Genomic DNA, 17,500 nt, shown 5'->3' on the forward strand with positions numbered 1-17,500 from the left:
CATTCTCACCTGGAACTGATCAACTGGATATGATCGTAAGCTTCTTAACCTTATACTGAAACTGACACCCACTGGAAGTTGCTTTGGTGCAGCAATGCTCCTCCCATGGAACCATGTAGAAGAATTGGGCGAAGTCTCAAGAGACTGCCAGATCCATCATACTGTGCTTCGGTGATATCATTTTCCTCCTATCCAGGAGTAAGAGAGTAAGCTCCTGTTTGCATGATTCCCTATCGTGGCTACTGATTGCAGTCAGCAATAGCATAATTCCCAATCGCAGCCGGTGATAGCACGATTCCCCATCATGGCCGGTGATCGCATGATTCCCTATCGTAGCCGGTGATAGCATGATTCTCAATTGCAGCCAGATAATTCCCAATTGCAGCCACAGATAGCATGATTCCCAATCGAGGATGACTATCTCATGCTTTCCAACCGTGGATAATGATTGCATGGTTTCCAATCATGGATAGCGATTGCAGGCTTCCGGGTAATGGTTGCCATTTATATGGTTCCCAATCGCATCATGCAGCCAATCCAGAGGGGAACAATGATCAAGAAGAAAAACCGCATTGAGACAGGTCTTGCCAGGAGAGGACGCGATCGGAACATTCCCATGAATATGAAACACGACATGAAAAGCAAGAGGGAAACTCCTTACTTGTGAATGAAAACTCATATAGCCCATATGCAAGCAAATGTTTTTACTTCCACAAGCTATGAAATTAATCATAGGTGCCATATCACTGGTATCGTGTACCAGAAGTGGTGGAAGGGAGCGGACTCCAACACTCTGTGATCCAGAAGTCACAGGAGAAAACATGAACCATGCACCGAAACCTATTATCGGGAAAGAGTAGGATGCCGATCCATAACCTCTTGCATCTCATTAAAGGCAAGAATGTTTTATGGTAGTCCTCCCCCCCAAAAAAACGTTCCGAGTACCTAACATCACTACCATACGTAAGCGGAGACTAGAGTCAAGAGTGCTTTCGTCACTTGGCTGGACACAGAAGATACGTTCCTGGTTGTCCTAGTTGGTGTCGTCCCTCCCACAATTAAGTAGGAAGAGATCATTCAGCAGTGTTGTCATTCGGCTAGCCAAGGGGTGAAGAACGTGGGTAAACTAGAACATAGCATGCTGGAATCTTGCACCTTGAAAAAAGCGTGAGGGATGATCATTTCTGTAGGTGATTATACATGGAAATGATCATAGATTAGAACATCGTGCGGGTGAAATTTTTGTGCATTGAAGTGTGTGCATATGGAATACTTGTGCACTGAAATTAGTTCATGTGCTATTCCATGTACATTGGAGAGGATCATGTGCATACAGGCTCTTGGGTGCATGGGGTTGATCATGTTACATGCCATCTCTCTTGCATGTGGATTTGTTCATCAACAATCATGCTCGTGGCAGAGGTTGTGGACTTAGATAATTTCACAATTTCACAATTGTGTTCGTGGCGACGATCATTTGCGTGGAGAGACACTAAACCGTAAGAATGATCATACTCGTGGACCTTCCTCTCGTAAAAACCAGGAATGATGAAAAGCCCTTACACTGGAGCAAGGAGGAGGTGCTCGTGAAAACCAAAAGACTGGTCTAAGGAGACAACCATCTCTAGAGAACTCACCAGGGCAACTCTTGGTCGTCTGGGAGTTATTGCTTATAAAAAGGTCACCTAAAAGTCTGGGAAGCGTCACTGGCACGAGGACTATAGCATAGTTCATCCTCCTGACAAATAGCACCTGTGAGAGGTTCTCTTGGGAGACTTGGCACTTGAGACAAGGGCCAGAGCCCTTGAACCTCATACCTGAAAACTTTCAATGGGATAATTTTGGTACAATGTAACTTCCATAAAACCATGTAGAAGAAACCAGTAAGCTCTGGAGTTGGATTGATTAGGCATTCTGCAATTCAGTGGTTCCTTCCTAGGTATGTGCCACCTCTGGTGATTCAGTTATTGTCTCTGGAAGTCTATAACAGTATCACATCAGACAGCATTAGAAGTGTGTACTGATTATCATCGCCACACACTGCTTCTCTCCCTCTCTCTCACGAAAGAGATCTCATCCACAGAGGGCCAATGGAGGGCGACACTCTTCATCTACAAAAACATTGCATACCGCACTGACTTCCTGGACTTCACGATTACCCTTCTACTCAAACTTCTAAGACATCACAATTTAGACAAAAAAAGAAGGGAGAATTAGAAGTTCACCTTCTCCGAAATCATGTGGGCCACAAACAACACTCTCGTAGTAAAACTCACTACAGACAGGTGATAAATTTTTATCGCCTTCTGGGATTGGTAGACACTGAAGGGAAGAAGGCCAGTGACCCTCCCTCTACACCTGATGGCAGTCCACCGACATAGCACCCGCAATGTGCAAGGAAAACTTTCCTTAGGTTCATGTTGTTGGTCACAAACACGAGGTAGGACAGGAACAGATATGCTGCCAAACAGGAATACAGTAAGCCCGCACTTTACACAACTGTATACTTTGCAATTTAACTTTGTGCAAAACAGAGAACAGCAATACCTATTACCTGTAAATACAAAATCAAATATTCCTGATAAAAAAATCTTGCGGCACAATGATTTCAAATAACCCCAGCTCCTTTGCATTGGGCTTGCTTCGCGCCACTTCCCTCTCTCTCCATCCAGCTCGTCCCACCTCTTGCCGTACACAGATACTGTATCCATTCACTGTGGTATAAAATTATTTGAAATAAACCAGATTTTGCTTAAAAAGGTGCTTCACTTAACTGTATCCAATAATAATGAATGTAATATTCACTAAAATAGGGAATTATAATCTTTTCCACTGTTTACGTTTATGCTTAACAAATCAGCTGATTAAGGCATACTACTAAAGGATATTTCATTATTTCTTTAAAGAAACAATTATTACTTGATCTATCATTTTCCCATTAGCATAACCATTTTAATAGTTTCATTTGAATTACTTCTCTCATATTTTATTTACTGTTGAGTTGAATCGCATATAGAAGTTAACCTGGGTTTTATTCGTGTTCCCAATGCATGATAATTAATCATTTTTAGCTCTGCAATGTTTAATTATAAAGCTTAGGAAATTATTTATATCGTGTTATAACAAAACTATATTCTCGGTTTTTAGACACTGTAATGTTATCCTCTAAATTCAGCATTTACATTTAATTACACCATTTGCACATTCATATTCCCACAAAATTTCCTTTTTGTTTACTAGTTTCAGACACCACTTTCTCCAATTCCAAACAGGATAGCAGCTATGACTATCGTTCGTTAGTTCATACTGTATTTGGCAATATATTTTCTAGATCTTTTTTCCATAGCGAATAGGGGTATAATGTAAAAATGTCAATGTTATGCTACTGTACTTTGTTTATAATCTTACGATAATTGAAATCCCAGCAAAACAGCTGCTATCTAATTTGATTGTTCAAAACAAAACAGCTGTTTTTTGTTTGGTTGTTACGGTTGATGTATGTGTTTAGGCAATTATTGTAATGTTACTAACGATACTTTTATCATTATCTTCTAATTTTCTAACCCATCGAAGTAGAAGATGGGATAGATATTATTACTAGGTTAATGTGGATGTCAGATTCCCTACATTACTGTGCAAGAAACGACACTTCGGGAATTACATCACACTTCAAGATTGCTGTGTAGAACTTCGTATGAAAATGGTTAGTGGTCGTTGCATAACATATGTACCCTTAAATCTTAAATTGTATACATATTGTACAGAAGACATTATTTATTAACTACGTACTGTACTCGACAATACTGTACAGTATATAAATGTAAGCTACATGTGCAGTGAGTTGTCAACTGTGTTCAAGTCGTCGGAACAAAAACAGCCAACACTTACAGTATAGTTAAGCTGTGACTGATATTCATCATCATCTCCTCCTCCGCCTACTGACGCAAAGGGTCTCGGTTAGATTTCACCATCCGTCTCTATCTTGAGCTTTTAATTCAAGTCTCCATTCATCACCTCCTACTTCGCGCTTCATAGTCCTCAGCCATGTAGGCCTGGGTCTTCCAACTCTTCTACTGCCTTGTCGAGCCCAGCTGAACGTTTGGTGAACTAACCTCTCTTGACAAGTGCGAAGAGCATGCCCAAAACATCTCCATCTACTCCTCATCATGATCTCATCCACATATGGCACTCGAGTAATCTCTCTTGTAGTTTCATTTCTAATTCTGTCCTGCCATTTAACTCCCAATATTCTTCTGAGGGCTTTTTTCTGATATCTACTAAATCTATTAGAGATTGTTTCATTGTCATACCATGACTCATGTCCATAGATTAACACCGATCTCATTAAACTGATATATAGTCTGATTTTTATATGTAATTATAGGCAATTTGATTCCCAAATTTTACTTAACCTAGCCATTGTCTGATTTGCTTTTTTCAATTTGTCACTAAACTCTAATTCTAAAGACCCTGTATTGGAAATCATAATTCCTGAATACTTTAATGATTCTACCTCATTAATCCTTTCTCCTTCCAATATTTCAACTTCCATTGCATACTCTGTTCTCATCATCTCTGTCTTTCTTCTATTTATCTTCAGCCCTACCTACTGTGACATTTCATGCATTCTGGTAAGCAAGCATTGCAAATCCTGTGGTGTTCTACTAACAAAGACAGCATCATCAGCATACTCTAGGTCTGCTAAATTCCTATCACCAATCCAGTCCAATCCTTCTCCATCATCTCTGACTATTCTACGCATTACAAAATCCATGAGGAGGATAAACAATGTAGGTGACAACACATTCCCTTGGAGTACTCTGCTGTTCACTGAAAATTCATTTGATAAGACTCTATTAACATTAACTTTGCACTTGCTATGCTCATGAACAGTTAATCAAATTTACATATTTAAGAGATTCCATAATAACGCAGGACTCCCCACAATTGGCCGGTGCACACTATCAAAGGCTTTTTCGTAGTCTACAAATGCCATCAAAAGGGGATTTCTATATTCTATGCATTGCTGTACAAAATATCTCAAAATGGAGTTTTTATGATAAAACAAAGTTTTATGAATACTTACCTGGCAGTTATATATATGACAAATTCGTAGATAATTTGTATTTTTCCTAACTATACAAACCTTAGCTATTTACATGGGGTAATTACTTCGGCATAGCTGATTGACGAGCCATTAGAATTTTAACGAGGGTTTACTACCCCTCCGCTAGTTAGCGGGGGGTAGGGAGGGGTAGCCTGCTACCCCTCCCCCTCACACACACCGGTGAAAGGTTCACTTTACTTAGTGGTAGGACTTATCTTGGGGGACAGGGCTGGTGGGCAAATGTGTAAATAGCTAAGGTTTGTATAGTTAGGAAAAATACAAATTATCTACGAATTTGTCATTTGTTCCGTAACTGAAATACAAACCACGCTATTTACATGGGGTGACTTAACCCTTAGGAAGGATGGTAAGTCCCGGCCATACTGGCTTTGGCTTGCCCGGGGATTCCATATTCGAGCGATCAAGTACTCGGACAATAGGGAATCCCTGCTTCTCGCTGGCGGTTGTGAAACTGTCGCGGCCTACGTAAGGTGTGTGCGAAGGTGAAAAGTGACTTGTCCTAGGCAGTTGCCCCAGTGTTCCTCAGAAGGAAACCCAGGCTAGGACTCTCCCGATACCACCTCGTTAGGGTATGGGGACATGACAGTATTACACCTAATACTAGGAACACAAGGAGGCATGGTCTACCTGCAGTGGTTTGAGGTCAGCTATGCAGAGAACCCAGGATGCTGCTTTCTCCATAGGAGGAGAGGATGAAGAAAAGAATAAGGGCCAGACAGATCTTTTCATTCATGCAGACTAACACCAGGTAACAATGCCCTCAACCTTCTGCTACTTGTCCATCAAGGAGCCCGAGGTTTAGACCAGCTGTTGTGAAGCCACCACAGGGCCGATAGAAACGTATCGAGCCTCCTGTGGGTCATGTCTTGCAGGTAAGGGGCTGAGAAGATGGTCTGATGCTTCAACATCCCTGCTTGTAGGACCTGCATCACTGAATGATGCTCCATGAAGGGCAAGGACGTAGCTACGCCCCTGACATCATGGGCTCTAGGGCGATGCAACGGAGAAGGGTCAGGATTCAAGGCCGGGTGTAACACCCTGCGAATCCGGGCCGAGATGGTATTCCTGGAGACCCATCTCTTCATTTCCCAGGGTCCACGAACGAGGCTTGAGCCTGGGGACGAACTGCAGCCGTTCTCTAAAGATGCCACCTCAGCCTCCCTACTGGCAAGGTAGGAGATGGTCTGGGTTATCTGCTACAGGACGGAGACTCGAAACCTGGAAAGAGTCGAACAGCGGGTCCGGCACTCTCGGGTTCTGAGTCTTGGCAACAAACCTCAGGGACGAACCTGAATGTTGCCTCCCCCATATCCCCCTGAATGGGCAAAGTCGTATGAGAGACCATGTGACTCGCTTTGCTGAAGTTAAGGCTAGCAGGAATACTGTCTACCCAGTAAGGTGGTGATCTGGGGCCTTACGTAGTGGTTCGTCAGAGGGTCTCTTTTAGAGACTTGAGGACTCGAACCACGTCCCAAGGAGGAGGTCTCACCTTCGACTGAGGGCAGGAGAGGATAAGGCTTCACATGAGAAGGAAGAGCTCTAGCGAGGGAGAAATGTGTATCCCAAGAGCCTGGAGGCAAGACCTAAGGCTGAGGGATAGCCTTTCACAGCCGAAACTGAAAGGCACATTCCATCCCGCAATCCCACGAGGAGCTCCGCTATTGCTGGAAGCGGCATCGTGTGGCGGGATACCCTCTCCTCGACATCGACCACAGTAACTCGCCCCTTCGCCTGGGAGACTACTGCGGAAGATTTGCGCAGGTGTCCAGTCCTCCTTATCGCAACTTGTTGCGAAAAACCTCTCTCTTTGAGGAGATGCTGGATAGTCTCCCGGCGGGAAGTTGGAGCAAGCTACGGCTATGCGGAGGATGATGGCATGTGGCTGTGTGAGTAACCGGTGACGTGGGGGGGGGTTCCCTCGGAGGCTCCGTAAGGAGTTACAGAGGGACTGGTGAGCCACCTGCCAGAGGCCCTAGCAGAGCTAGGGAGGTCATTGAGAGACTGACCGATACTCTGGTCTTGTAGATTACTCTCCTCATCTGCCAGAACGGGGGGAAGGCAAACACATCGATGTTGTCCCATCGTTGCTGGAAGGCATCCTACCAGAGGACCTTGGGGTCCGGGACCGGGGAGCAGTACAGCGGGAGCTTGCAGCTCAGTGCTGTAGCGAGCCAGTCCACAGAGGGAGCCCCACCGAGACAGGCTTTGTAGGCTACTTGAGCATCCAAAGACCACTCGGAATGTGGTGTCCATGTCGCACTGCTCAGACTGTCGGCGAGCCCATTCCTTGCCTGGAATCAAGCGAGCTGCTAAGGAGATCGAGGGGAACTCGAACCATCCCGGTATCTCTACCGCAGGATGGGATGGCTGTACTGAAAAGTACCTCCTTGTCTGGGCAAGTAAGCCATCACTGTGGTGTTGTTGATCCTCACATCCACAGAGTAGTCCGCCAGGCAAGGTGGAGCTACTGAAGTGCCAGAAACATGGTTTCCATCTCTGGTAGGTCTAGAGAAGGTACTTCCTGGTTCTGACCACCGGCCTGAGGTCCCGTGGTTCAGGACGTGGGCACCCCCCTTTTCTTTGACGCGTCCAAAAACAGCATCAAGTGTAGGGGAAGGACGAGAAGGTCCACTCCCTATTGTAGATCCTCGTCTGCTTCCCACCCCAGGGGGTCCGTCTGCTTCCCACCCCAGGGGGTCCGTCTGCTCCGGAAGTCCCCTAGGGGTCCCGGCGTCCGGGGAGTCGTGATCCTGACTCCCCTGCGCCCCGAGTCGCCACTGGAGAGAACTCATCCTGAGGCGACTGTTGGAAACCAGACGAGCCAGGGAGGGGGAACGTAACCCCATTGGGTTGGAGGCTCTTCTCGTGTGGGGAAAGGTGTTGCGACCTCCCTCCGCCGTGCTATCTGTCGCCTGAAGGGAAGGCTTCGGGAGATTGGTGTCTAAGACCAGGCCTAGGTATACCAGACTCTGAGAGGGCTGCGGGGAGGACTCCTCGAGGACCACCGTGATCCTTAGAACTTGGTAAAGTCCGAGGAACTTGTCCCGATGACGAAGAATGGATGCCTTCGAGTCTGCTAGGATCGGCCCGTCACCCAGGAAACGGAGGGGACGGATGCCGATCCTGAGAGCCCGTGAAGAGGTCAGAGTGGAAGCATCGGTGAACTGTTGAGGTGCTGTGGAGAGACCGAAGCACAGCACCTTGAACTGGTATATCCGCCTTCCAGGCAAACTCCAAAGTACTTCCTTAAGGACGGGTGAACCGGGATCGGAAATACGCGTCCTACCGGACCAGTGTATACATGAAGTCTTGTGGTCTCACCGCAAGACTGACCGCGTCTGCTGTCGCCATGCTGAACGGAGACTGTCTGACAACTCTGTACAGAGTCGAGAAGGGAAGGAGACGATTAAGGAGGCCTCGGAACCCGTTGGCCACCTCTTGGAGGAAGCGTATCTCCAACATGGACTGGACTTCCGCCCGGAGGGCCCGTCCCCTCACCGATCCCTATCCAGGGAGGAAGGAGGGGCTCGATACCGATCGGGACTGTTGAAGGAGACAAGCTCGGAGAGCTGGCCCTCGGCCTAGCCTCTGGCGCTCTTCATTCCCTGAGACCAGGGCAAGCTGCACTGGCCCAAGGGAGTCCTTGGGTGAGTAGATTTGGTCCCGGACCGTATCCTTCCCTCACCGAAGAGGAATCTCTGAATCTGGGGTCCCCTTGAGGTTTCTCCTGAGGGTCAGAACCTGCCAGAACGCAAGTTCCGACCCCTGGAGCTTCTCCTCCTGATGGACTGACAGCGAGGTCTCTCATCCCCGGAGGCTCTTCCTGGGGAGACTTGTAAACATGCCCCAAGGGTCCATCTGGGTCCTGTCGGGTCCTTGCGGAAGACTGGGCCTTAGGATCCTCCTAGAAGGGAAACAGGTCCCCAGCGATGAAGGATGTAAGGCTTTTGCCCCCTCTGCACGAGAAGATTCTCAGGAAGAGGCGGGGATTCTCCCTATGGAGTGATGGGGGAGAGAGGACCGGGTCTTCCGACCCTCCTGGGGATGGGTAATGCTCATCCGCAGGGGAGGGGAGAAGAAGCCTGAGGAGGGCTCATCGCCTGCGTAAGGACTCGCGAAGGGACAGGATGGTCCTTGGAGGAGATACCATGCCAGGGATTCCTCTCACCCTCTTCAGGGGGAGAGGAAGTTGCTACTGATTAGTGACCCCAGTCAGAAGGCACAGGCTCATCGCCTGCATGAGCACTTTGACGACGGCGTCCCACCAGGGATACCGACCTACCCTCGCACTGACAGGGAGTCCCTCTGGAGGGAAGAGGATCGTTCGATCCCCTGGAGGAGTTGACACATGAGGGTTCGCCCGTAGAGAATCTGCAATGAAGGGAGAAGAGACCTTTGGCCTGTCCGGAAACCTACCCCCCTCCGGAGAGGGCGCTGCTCTGCGCTGCGGGGAAGGGAAACGCGAAGGTGGCCTGACCGCCATAAGCCCTGATGTAATCAGGGCGCGATCATGTCGGAGAACGGTACGCTGGTGATCGCGCGAAAAGCACAGATCTGGGTAGCGCGTGAATAAAACATGCGTAGCAGTATAACCGCGCCCGCATGCACGCGAACCCGCGTGAGCGTGGGCGTATGGGTGCCCGCGTGAACAATCCCCACGCTTCCGCGGGTATAAAGATCGCTGGCAATTGCGCGTGAAAGATCGTGGGCGATAGAGTGGGAAACCATCCCACGCGCGAACGATCTCGGCGATAAAAGATCGCCGGTGCTTGCGCCGTCGGCGATTGCGTGTGGGAAACCATCCCACGCGCGGAAGAAATAATGCTGACGATCTTCGGCGCCTACGCGTGTACGAAGATCGTCGGCGCTAGTGCAAGAGAGGATCGTCGGAGACAGTGAGCGGGAAACCATTGGTGCCCGCGCGCGTACGATCTCCAACTATATAAGACGCTCGTCGGCGATTCGCGCGAGCACGGACGCTCTTCGGCGCTCACGCGTGTGCGAAGATTGTCGGTGCTTGCACGTGAGAGAAGATAGTCGGCGATCGCACGCTTGAAACCTCGGTACCCTCGCGCGGACGATCTACGACGACGCGCGGGAAACCTCGTACGATCTACGACGATCGCGCGCGGACGATCTACGACGATCGCGCGCGGACGATCTACGACGATCGCGCGCGGACGATCTACGACAATCGCGCGCGGACGATCCGTGATGACTGCACGCGGGCAACCATCCCACCCATGGACGAGCGGAAAAAACGCCCGAAGACGAGCGAGAAACCGCGTGCGGATGATTCGCGATGATTGCGTGAGCCTCAATGGTCGCGCGCGGGAAGCCATCCCGCGCACAGACCGATCTTCGGCGCTTACGCGCACTAAGAAGATCGTCAGCGCTTGCGCGCCTAGCGCTGGATCCGAAGAACGCCGGCTAACGGCCGTCGCCGATCGCGTGCGTTAAACCGCGCGCGGACGGCCTCAAAGATCGCGTGCGGAAAACCGCGCGCGTACGGCCTCGAAGATCGAGCGCGGGAAACTAAACCCGCGCGCGGAACGATCCTCGGCGCTTACGCGCATTATGAAGATCGCCGGTGCTTGCGCGTCTTGCACGTATCAGAAGATCGTCGGCTAACGATCTTCGACGATTGCGCGCGGAAGGGTCTCGAAGATCGCGCGCGGGAAACCATCCCGCACGCGGGCGATCTTCAGCGCTTACGCGTTAGCGCGTATCAGAAGATCGTCGGATAACGATCCTCGACGATCGTGAGCGACAAAACCGCGGAAGGGCCTTGAAGATGCGCGGGCGATCTTCAGCGCTTACGCGCGAGTGAAGATCGTAGGCCCCTGTGCAACAGAAGATCGCCAGAGAGTGCGCACGCGCGCTTGGTTGAAAGATCGGATAACTCGTAGATCAGGAACTGGGATGTGTCCCTAAAAGGGAAGGCATCCCCTGAAGAGGACCAGGAGGTCTGCTTCAGTGCCGACGATCAACTGAGGTACTGCTAAATACTCCGAGGAGTGGTCTCTGTGAGGTACCTTTCCCGCGAACGGGAGAGGTGTCCTTCGTAGAAGAGACTTAGAGACACCGTAGGCTGAGCCGCTGGTGAGCGCCTGTGCGCTATCTCTGGAACCCCAACGTTGTGCGCAAATGCGCAGGGAACGTTGGTAGCAGCCTAACTGAATACTGGAACAGGGTGTCTCTGAATGCATTCTCAGGAACAGCAGGAACAGCAGTCGAACGCTAGCGCGCAAGGGAACGTTGGTGCGCAGGGGATACCTGGCACTTAAGGGACTTACTCAAGGTGTGAGAGTCTCTCCTGCCCCGAAGGGAGAAGCCCGTTAGATAATGGGGGCGTGGGCGCCCAAGGCGCGTCAGCAGTCAGGAACGGATACAGCAGGCAGCAGGTACACTGAGGGACGAGAGACCAAGGGTCTAACGTAGCCTGAGTAGCGAGGCCCCGAGGGGATTAGTTGCAAGACCCCGAAGGGTCAGCGCAACAAGAAACCGAAGTTTCTCCGTCGCTAATCACCGAAGCGTAGAAGTGATTAAAGTTACGAGAGCCCGAGGGAACTGCGTAACGAAAGCTCCGAGACCCCAAAGGGTAAGGGAAAAAGAGAAACCGAAGTTTCTCCGTCACTATTCACCGAAGCGTAGAAGTGACTAAAGTTACGAGAGCCCGGGGGAACTGCGTAACGAAAGCTCCGAGACCCCGAAGGGTCAGGGAAAAAGAGAAACCGAAGTTTCCCTGTCACTAGACAACGAAGTGCTAGTGACTGAACAGCAAGCTGTTGTCAACAGGAACAATCCTCCGAAGAGGAGTCTCTATGAGTGGCCTCTCTTGCGAACGAGAGGTGAGCACTTTGTAGAAGAGACTGGTGATGGAGCCCCGAAAGGCCGTGAGATCAGCTGACGTAAACAGGAACAATCCTTCGAAGAGGAGTCTCTGTGAATGTCCTCTCACACGAACGGGAGGAGACACTTCGTAGAAGAGACAAAAGGAGCAATCCTCCGAAGAGGAACCCTTAGTGCGGCCTCCCTCGCTAACGAGAGAGGGCCAGACTGATCTAGCCGCTGCTCAGCCCCTTGAGCGTAGCTACAGAAGCGACCGCTCAGCCTCGAGAGCATAGTCGCTAGTACCATGGTCCAGCCTTGCAACCACTCAGCCCCTTGAGCAAGTCACAAGGGCGGCCGCTCAGCCCCAAGAGCATAACTGCCCAAGGACCAGGGAAAAGTAAAAAATGGAAGTTAACTAACTACCCTGGAGGCGAGCCTCCTTATCATTCTAGGATGCACTGAAGAGCTGGCAGTAGTCACGGGGGAACTTCTAAGAGAAGGGAACGCCCCAGACGACGGCCTCGAGAGCCGGCGGCGACACCCGACTCCCCAGGCATAAACAGAACAGCTCTGCTTCGAAGGCACACAACAGGCACGAAGAAACAGCACCGTAAACTGGAAAATAAAAAAAAAGTGTAATTATTTAACAGAAATTTCCCCGGGTGAAACTCCGAAGAGAAACCCCGAGGGAAAGAAACATAAGAACGAAAGAAGGTATGCGCCCCCCTCCCCCCCCAGGTATGCCCGGGTGAGGGGGGGACGAAAAGTTAACAAAAACAGAATTATAACATTATAATTATGCAACTGACTTTGAATGTTCCAAGGATCACCGACCCCCGAAGGGACGTGAGCCCTGAGCTGAAAAGTTAAAACACAATTATATTCATAACAATAATTCAGACAAATAAAACGAAATAGCGACTCGGTCCTGAGAAGCTATCGTAGGCGTAGTACGGAGTAAGAGGTGAACGACCTCAAGAGAAGGGCCGGGCTCCACAAAGGCAACCATGGTGGCCTAGGAGTGAACGGCCATGATCAAGAAAAGATCGTGGTGGCCTGGCTAAGCCGGCGATCACTCACGTAGACGTACACAACACACACTGCACAACACCGAAAGCAAAGGAAACTTACTATTTTCTATACAAAAAAATATATATAAACATCAATAATGTTTAAATATACTAAGTATAAGAAAAGGTAAGTTAAAAAGACAAAACAATAATGGCCGTCAAGTGAGGATGGGAGCGGAGACTTCCGATCGCCATCCGAGCCAAAAGTAAAGTGAACCTTTCACCGGTGTGTGTGAGGGGGAGGGGTAGCAGGCTACCCCTCCCTACCCCTCGCTAACTAGCGGAGGGGTATTAAACCCTCGTTAAAATTCTTATGGCTCGTCAATCGGCTACGCCGAAGTAATTACCCCATGTAAATAGCGTGGTTTGTATTTCAGTTACGGAACAAATATATTTTAAGCTATATATATATAACTGCCAGGTAAGTTCTATTCATAAAAATGGAGTTTTTATGATAAAACAAAGTTTTATGAATACTTACCTGGCAGTTATATATATATAGCTTAAAATATATATATAACTGCCAGGTAAGTATTCATAAAAATGAAAATTTAGTCAGTGCAACTTCAACTTTTCCTAAATCCTGCTTGTTCATCTCTCAGCTTTTCATCAATCTTTCTCTCCAGTTTCTTTAGAATACGCATACTATACAGTAATCCCTTACCTATCACGGTTAATGGAGACCAGAAGCGACCGTGATAGGTGAAATCCGCAAAGTAGATTCCCTCCCTATTTTTGGAATACGTACATTTTTTGTGTACATGTACATGTATATATAATAACAATAAGTGTACAGTAACTCTATAAATGCTTATGTTATCATTAGAAAATTAAAGAATCATGTAAATAAATATTGATAATATAAATTATATACTGTACAAAAAATAAAGTACTGTACTGTATAAATACTGTAATATAAATACAGTATTTAATACATTACATATACTGTATGTACATTTATATTTATACATAAAGAATATATACAGTAAATATATAAATAGAGTGTAAGTGTACTGTACATACATATGTAGATATAAAGTGTACGTGTTTACTCTACATATGTATTTAGAACTCTCTTATTCTCATAACCAGAAACGTAACTCACCTCTAACAATGACGATGATCTTCATAAATGACGATGAAACACCTGTGCAGTATGATGGAGGTGAAGATGATGAAGATGATTTACTGCACAGGTTAATGAGACCTTTACTGCTCCTCAGGTCACGCCTCATCGTCAGTGTATAAGAGGCGGTGGATCGTCAACGAGAGCTTCGATAAAGCTGGAGAAACTGCAGGAGGCAGTATAGTGGCTCGGTGCGAAGCCGGAGAGGCAGCAGGAGGAGTATCTGATGCTTCTGCAGAAGGTTTTCGGCGCACTAGAAACATCGTGATGGGAAGTTGTTGCCGTTATTTTTTTCATCTGAGCAAAGATGTTCTTGTACAACGCCATTAGATAGTCAATATGGTTACTAAATTCGATGGCTCTGACCATATTATCATCGATTTCCTGCGCCCTTTGTTGCAGAGCCCGTGCCATGTTGCAGGGCTCGTGCAGGTTGTCCAAGGTAAGGCCACGTTCTTCAGCTTTGTCGTCGTCGCCGACGTCGGCTGCCTCTTCTTCTTCCTCACTCACTAATCTTGTCATTTCAACAAGGTCCTCATCTGTTAGGGGCTCCGAGTGGCACTCGATCAGTGAGTTAACTTCACCCGTTGTTATGTCAGAGAAACCTTCGTTGGCTACTAACTGTGCCAGCCTCACAGCCTTATCTATGGCAGAGTGGTGAACTTCTTCTGGCGTAAATCCCTCATAGTCATGAACAATGTCTGGCCACAATTTTCCCCAACTTGCATTCAGTGTTTGCTCTTTCATCTCATTAAGAGCTTTCTGAATCTTGGTCAGGCACGTTGCAATGTTGTATTCCCGCCAATATCTCTTGAGGCAGAAGTCCTCGTCGCCTTCGTCGATGGAGGAGATGACGCCCTCCACCGTGGACCCCCTGATCCATTGGTTGTATGAGGGAAGTGGTGTTGGGGGGCAGGAACTTCACTTGGACTCCGTCATAATGCAGATCCGTTGCATGTCCGCCTGCACATTCCATCAAGAGGAGAACCTTGAAGGGCAGCCCCTTCTCCGTGAGGCACAGCTTCACCTGTGGGATAAAGCAGTTCATGAACCAGTCGAGTGTGAGGGCTTTGGTTATCAATGCCTTTTTATTAATCATCCAGAAGACGGGCGGCAAGGCTTTGTTTTTGTTTTTCAAAGCACGAGGATTCAAGGACTTGTAAATTAAGCCGCGGCATTCCCGCACACGAGGAGAGTGACGCGATCTTTGTAGGCCTTAAACCCTGGCTTCTTCATTTCGTCCTTGTAAAGGAACGTCCGGGACAGCATTGAGGCCAGTCTCGTCCATACTGAACACCTGCTCCGGGAGATAGCCATCTTCTTTAATTAATTTCGGGAACTCGTCCTCGATGTAACGAAGAGCTGCCTCTTAGTCTGCCGAGGAGGCCTCCCCATACAAAGGAATGCTGTGAAAGCCAAACCTCCTCTTGAATTTCTCGAACCAGCCCTTGCTGGCAACAAAAACAACGTTTTTCTCATGGGGCACGATCTTCTTCGTCGTTATCATCACCTTCGTCATCTCGGTTCGATATTCCTTCAGGAACTAGGCTATCATACAAGGTTTTTGCTTTGGTTCGAATCATGTTGATATCGAGACTAACCTTCTTTTTCCGACAGTCCGATATCCACTTTGATAACGCATTCTCCATTTGCACAATCGTCTTATTACGAGGAGTCACAATGCGCTTAGTGTCCTTGGAGAACGTTGTTGAGGCAGTTTTACATATATTCATTTCATCTTTTTTTATGTAGCGAACCGTCGATTCATTCACTCCTTAAATGAGGGCTACAGACGCATAGCTACTGCCCGCCTTAAGCAGGTCCAATAATTTCACTTTCTCGTTCACCGTCATCATTTTCCTCTTCTTCTTGGGTTCACTAGAGGATGTATAGGGTAGAGGACGTTTAGGAGCCATTTTCAATGGCGTCACAAGCACTATTTTACACAAAAAAGCACAAGAAAACAGCTAAAAGTTCCACTCAGCGAGACTAAGCAACACAAGCGAAGCGAGAGAGAACAATCAATGCGGTCTCCCTTCGCAGGGCGCACGGCAGGGAGAGATGCTGGGTAAAGCGTCACGGCGGCTCGGCCAATCAGCTTGCGAGATTCTGGAGCCGAGATAGCCAGCGAATCAGAGAGGTGAATTTTGAATTGCGGGCCATCTCCGCGTTGATACCTGATGTTCTACTGTACTCTCTGCCTTCTGCTAGCGCCCGCGTAACTCTTGCACCATTTTTTCTAATTTTTGATGAATATTTTTGAAAATCCGTGATGCACTGAGACCGCGAAACTGACGCAAGTGTTATACCATTGTAATTATTGCGATCAGTCACGTCTCCTTTATTTGCTATTTTCACCAACACTCCTAACCCCCATTCATCAGGTTTTGTCTCTTCATGCCATATTCTAGTGATATTACTGTACATATATTACTTTAATATACACTACAGTATTAGCGAGTATTATACAGTACAGTACTACTAGACAGGAACAATATTGTTTTGTTATAAGTATATGATGACTAACTCCGTACAATTATAGTTTCGGTCAGGGCAACGACTACGTTCTGTAGTATGTAAACTGTGTCCAGTACGTATTGTACTGTACATGTGTGCGCATGTACTGTTCACTGTATATTTAATTATAAACAACTTATACTGTACTATGATAGAAATTAAATAAAAACAATATTATTGCAGTAATTATTGTGAATCATCTGCTCGGTCACCCACTCATAGGCAAGGGGCAGTGACTTGTTAGGGTAAGAGTTATCCCACCCTAGGACATCAAACACACGTGAATTTGCTACTGTTTCTGTTACCTAACCCTTGCAAGGAATGAGGTCTGACTGGAAGTATATGTGATAGTGGCAAATGATAGAGAAACTGTAACCAATTACAGTTATCGAGGGACACTACAATTCCAAACGTAAAATCCCTCGGACACAACTGCAAGACCAATATTCAAACTGAAACAAAATACAAAAGATTAAAAGATCCAGAATAGGGCACAAAATAGTACATCTGTGCTTATTGGCGGCCGATATCAACGTGAAGTTTACGCTACCTGATGAGTAGGGGGCCTACCCGCTACCTGCCAGCTAATCCTACTAACTACCACTACCTTATTGAAAGTTTAAAAACCCGTTTCCAGCTTTGTTGAAGTCATGCTCCTATTAAAGGTCAGATTTTTATTAAGTGTAGGAAAAATCTATTTTCAAAACTAATTATTGAGTTGGCTTAAAAGATTTATATTCAAGTATACACAACTTAAACTTCACTGGACCAAGTGAAGGAGGATACGGTGTTTTGTACCTCAAACCCAGGACCAAAAGACACATC

General features: G+C 47.5%; 1 protein-coding gene across 4 annotated transcripts in view; it reads right to left on the reverse strand.

Moving 5' to 3' along the window:
• Window positions 1–17,500, reverse strand: part of LOC137620754 (uncharacterized) — a 389,997-nt gene that overhangs the window by 255,166 nt on the left and 117,331 nt on the right. The window lies entirely within an intron of this gene.

Source organism: Palaemon carinicauda, chromosome 27 (genome assembly GCF_036898095.1).
Source record: "Palaemon carinicauda isolate YSFRI2023 chromosome 27, ASM3689809v2, whole genome shotgun sequence".
NCBI lineage: Eukaryota > Metazoa > Arthropoda > Malacostraca > Decapoda > Palaemonidae > Palaemon > Palaemon carinicauda.